The sequence below is a fragment of the Gossypium arboreum genome, chromosome 7 (genome assembly GCF_025698485.1).
Source record: "Gossypium arboreum isolate Shixiya-1 chromosome 7, ASM2569848v2, whole genome shotgun sequence".
Taxonomy (NCBI): Eukaryota; Viridiplantae; Streptophyta; class Magnoliopsida; order Malvales; family Malvaceae; genus Gossypium; species Gossypium arboreum.
Window position 1 is genome coordinate 92,614,004 of NC_069076.1, and position 5,568 is coordinate 92,619,571.

Sequence of the window (5,568 nt, forward strand, 5' to 3'; positions counted from 1 at the left end):
CATTTTCCAAGATTCAATTTAGAAATGGTTTCGACATCTATCACTTTCGAACTGTTTTAATGCTTATGCATTGGATGATTTGACTAACATTTTGTACAAAATAAAATTTGTTACATATAAACATAATTGCCACTACTAATAATACTAACTAATATAATACTTAGATAAGCGTAAGCATTCCCAATGACCAACAAAGTTACAATCATGCTCTTCACACTAAAGAGTTAGATTTTAGCAAGGTTCTCTACACTTCACACATAGGGGGTGACAATCTTTTGGACGAAAGTAAAAGGATGCAGATGATCTTTGTATTTGTATTTAATATCAAGCTTGATAAATGGATATTCTCCAAGAGCGCATTTGGGATGCATTGCATTGTCACAAACTTCGCAATGATAAAACCAAAACTTCAGATCTTTTTTTTTCGCATATGTCACACCAATGATAGAGTGAATAGTCATTGCTATCTCTATAAACAAGCTTCAAAGGATGTTTATCACAGTTATGCCAAATAGTTTTTGGCAATGTAGCACACTCAGAATTCAAAACAAAGTCACAATCCTTGCATATGTAGGAACCTTTTTCGTCTCTACATCCACCACAAGCACTACAAGCACTTTTATTTTCCGCATCATAGAAGAGGTAATGTGATTCCTTTGTTTGATACGTAAAATTGTGAGGAGTTGTTGCACATCGAAGGCAGATGACAATGCCATCATCTATACCTCATTGTTTGTAAGAGAAACCACTACAATCATGGCCACACGCCCAACATTTAAAAATACCATTTGTGAGAAGTATGGAAGGCTCTGGCACGACCCATAGCTGAGTCTTCCTCGATAATTCAGCGCAAGTTTTATGGAGAAAGAAATCACAACATAAACAATAGTAAAATGAAGAAAATATGGGCATCATGCACCCATTACGATGCTTATTATCGTTGATCTCGTCATTGAATGTCAAGCTATGCTGATCATGACTAGAATGTTGTTGAAAATTGGCCTACCAAGCTCTGTAATATCTCCGGATGAAGTGCATGCAGCTTGTAAACATGTTGCAGCACAAATGTTACAAGGCTGTTTAACTGTAATATTTCCAGATTAAGTAAGTGCTAGCAATTGTTCATGCTGCAGTATGTATGCTTGCTATAACAACAAGGTTTTTTGTTTAGTTTCATTGTAATCAACCTAGTTGAAAATGAACAAGCTGATGATAGCTTGATATGTTTAGGTGTTGAATGACTTGCTGAAGTGGCTTGTTTTTATGTACAAGTAATATTTATTAAGCTACTAGGCTACTCAATGGTAGTAGGTAGTATTTAATGATGTATTTGGCTACAAATGTATTGTTTTTCTTATTGAAAATATGAGCTAAAATGAGCAAAATAAGCTGAAGCCATAAGCTCATTTGCTGCACATTTGTGAGCAAGTAAAATATCATATTACCTTGTTCTGTGTCATATATTTTTGCTTCTGCTCTTACAAAAAAAAACCCAACAATTGGTATCATGAGCCTTAGTATTAAAGGCCATTGATTTTGCTTCCGCTGCTTGTTAAAAGAGAAAAGTTGTCAAAGCATGTCATCAAGGACTGCTTGAAGAGAAGACAACATCAGCTCAACCTTAAGAGACTTCCAAACAAACTTGAATAAGCTGAAGGAGGAGTTCCAAGGAAAGCATGTGAGCTTTCCAATTTGCAAGCTGCAAGCTCAGCAAAAATGTGCAAGCTGCAACCTTAGCAAGATGTCAAAACTACGAGCTTAGTGAGAAGTGCGAGCTATGAGCTCAGCAAGTGGTGTGAGCTCATCAAAAGGTGCGAGGCTTGTTTAGTTGCAAGCCTGTTGAAGACACCTTAAGAGACAGTAAGCAAAAATACGATCCTGTCAAAGGTGCAAGCTCAGCCTAGTGCAAGCAGCAAAGTTGAAGACACCTTAAGAGACAGTAAGCAAAAATGTGAGCCTGTCAAAGGTGCAAGCTCATCTTGGTGTGAGCAACAAAGTGCAAACCTGTTGGATTGCAAGCCAAAAATGGCAGACTGAAGGCAAGCAAACTATACTCGCAAGTTGTATATGCAAGAAGAAACAGGATTGTAATGAACAAGGAATAATGCAAGATGTGTTGTCAACCAAGGCTGTGAAGGAGGAGAACACTCTATTTGATGAAAAAATCTTTGGCACAAAAGACTGGGATAGTCAAGTGTGTAAGATTTGGTTGAGAATGAAGCCAAGGTTGAAAATGAAGTGCTTGAGCAGGGTCAGCTTGAACTGCCAAGCTTTAAAAAAAATTGTTGAATGATTTGTATTTGTAGCATGGAGTCCAAGGAGGAGTGTTGAAAATTGACCTACCAAGCTGCTATAATATCTTCAGATAAAGTGCATGCAGCTTGTAAACATGCTGCAACACAAATGTTACAAGGCTGTTTAGCTGTAATATTTCCAAATGAAGTAAGTGCTAGCAATGGTGCATGTTGCAACACGTATGCTTGCTGTAACAACAAGGTTTTTTGTTTAGTTTCATTGTAATCAATCTAGTTGAAAATGAACAAGCTGATGATAGCTTGATATGTTTAAGTGTTGAATGACTAGCTTAAGTGGCTTATTTTTATGTACAAGCAATATTTATTAAGCTACTAGGCTACTAATGGTAGTAGGTAGTATTTAATGATGTATTTGGCTATAAATGTATTGTTTTTCTTATTGAAAATATGAGCTAAAATGAGTAAAATGAGCTAAAGCCATAAGCTCCCTTGGTGCATATTTGTGAACAAGTAAAATATCATACTACCTTGTTCTGTGTCCTGTATTTCTACCTCTACTCTTAGAAAGAAAAACCCAACAAATGTATTATCTCTGCAGCTACAACATTGTCCCCAGCTTTGGTTTCTTGAAGAACACGAATGATTAAATTCTCAAATTCATCAATTTCCTCGATTTCATCTAGATTCTCAAGCTTACTTATATCATACCAAAACGTGTTATTCCCATCAATGGCACACTTGACGTGGATAACAAAATCACAATTTGGTCTAGAACAACAATAACTCCCATGCTCCGTATTTACCTTCTTATAACAGATTTTGCAGTCCCAAGTTCTAGAATCATGGCAACGAATGGAAAGAAAAAAGTTGTGAGAAAGGGGATAACGGTGTAGGTTAAGTCGGATAAAGTGAGACAATAAAATGCAATCCTTATGAACTTGAATGTTGCATGTAAAAAAAATATAGGAAACATTATCACCTTGGGTTTCACATACATCACATGTGAATGAGTTTGGTCTCAAAAACAAGGTAAATGGGTGTTCATGATATTTTTTATCTTCAACGGATGGTGGCAAACATTTGCTATGAAAGTCAAGATTGCAAATCGAACAACAATAAAACAATCCTGAGTGTTTTGTTTGGAAAAGGTTGCAAAAGCGAAAGTCTAACTCAAGAATAAGCTTGTGTTTGCGGTGGTAAGGGTGACTAATTTTAATGGGTAGTTCAACACATTTTTTATGGAAAAAAATATTACAATCGAAACAACCATATGAATCATTCACCAATTCGGTTGAACAGCCAGAGCATTCACGATATTAAAGTAGAAAGTTTTGATTATCAATGAGAAGCAATGGATGTTGATGGGTACGATGGAAGATCTCTATGAAGTTCCCGGAAGTGTCACGTTGAAGCAAACTACATTTGAGGTGAAAGACAGTTTTATAATAAGAATAACAATAACTAAATTGCTTACCAATGTAGCAATGGCAAACCTTGCAATAATCTCCTCCTTATCCTTTAATGGATGATAGTTGACGAAGAATGAGAAGGTGGTCTCGATGAAAGGGGTGGTGTTGAATCTCTATAGGAGCTTCAGCACATCCATTGTGCAGGAAAAACCCACACTCTGAACAGCTAAAGCTTGGACCCTTCACCTTTTGCTTGCATCCAAAGCAACAGAAAGTCTCCTCACTTTGATGGTTCATCTCTTGGTTGAACACCAGTGGATGTGGATGGCCTAAATGTTGTTGAAGCTCCATCTTTTTTCTATTTGCCTATCAATTGAGATTTGATGTGGATGGCTAATGGTTGTTAATTCAATGGTCTATATATACACTATTGAATGTGATGGAATCCAGAAGTCATTGCTTGTTGGAGTTTTATGTTTGTATTTTTAATTAAAATTAAGAAAATAAATTTAATTTATTTAATATTCAATTTAAATAGTTAAGTAATAAAAAAAATATCACCTTTTGTTGCAATTTTAAATTTATAATAGAATATCATAATTTAATTGGAAAAAAAAAGCTTTAGAGTATTTTATGAAATATTTTGTTTAATTTTATATTTAATTTCGAATAATTTTCTAACTAAATTAAGCATCTTTAGCCTTAAAAAAGGGAGCAAGGTATCATTTTTTGTATTTAAGAAAGAAAAGAATAATTAAAAAAAAAAAGAGAAGTTAAAAGCGTGTACGAATACCCAAAATGATTTGAGGTTTCATGAACATTTAAAACTAAAGGTAAAATTCTCTGGAAAATCCCCATCATGTGTATTTTTTGTGAATTTAGTCCTAGTCTCTTTACTTTTTAAAACGTGTATTTTTAATCATAAAATATAATTATGCTACTATCATTCCTTTAGTGTTTATTCATGCTTTCAAGTAATTTTGGTTTTACCTTATGGAGATATAATAGTTCCATAATGAAATAATAATATTCATTCCTATTATAAATTTTGCTAAATTAAATAATTTTGTAAGGTATCTCTACCCCTAAAAACAAAGCAAGGTATATTTTTTTAAGGAAAGAAAAGAATGGGTCCGATAAAGAAACTCAACAAGATATAATTGTAAAGAAGTCATTCAATTATTAGTTGTACTTTTTGGCACCCAATTATGAAATTATGAAATGTTATAAAATAGTCATCCAACTATTAATAAATTTCTTTTTAGCCACACAACTATAAAAAGTTACAAAAAATAATATTATATAATATTTTATATTATGTAATTTATAACACATAAAAATAATATTATAATTTAAACATTAAAAATGTTAAGATTGTTGTAAAATAAATAGACAAAGAGTAAAGAACAAAGAAAATATGCGAAGCAATAGAGAATGTATTTTATTGATCAATGGGGATATTTACAAAGCTTCTCCAAAATTTTTATTTATAGACATAAAAAGTATAAATGAAGTAGAGATCTCCTTCTAAAGACTATTAGAATTTAAAGTATATCAAAACTTATCTTGATCTTGATGGACATCCACTTAATAAGATATTCATAACACTCTCTCTTGGATGCCCATCGGTAGATAATGTGCTTCGTTAAAACCTTACTAAGATAAAACCCCGAAATAAATTTTCTAGTGAAGGAAAAAGAGTACACATATCTATAATACGCATAATATACTGTCTCATTAAAAACCTTACCAAGAAAACCCAAGGAGACAAAATGTAACGACCCAAAATCCGTGGGCACCGGAAAAGTGTGTTATCGGGCCTCCGTCTTAGTGAAATAAGTTCAAAAATAATTATTAAAAATATTTATGAGTCTAGTAGTGTGTTTAATTAGGTTTTAATTAAG

General features: G+C 33.3%; 1 long non-coding RNA gene across 1 annotated transcript; it reads right to left on the minus strand.

Annotated features, from left to right (window-relative positions):
• Positions 1–2,664: 2,664 nt before the first annotated feature.
• LOC108478018 (uncharacterized) lies at positions 2,665–4,062 on the minus strand. The gene is made up of 2 exons (XR_008286003.1): positions 3,730–4,062; positions 2,665–3,089 (listed from the first exon to the last, which is right to left on the minus strand). It is a non-coding gene; the product is annotated as an uncharacterized LOC108478018 (long non-coding RNA).
• Between the last annotated feature and the right edge of the window lie 1,506 nt (positions 4,063–5,568).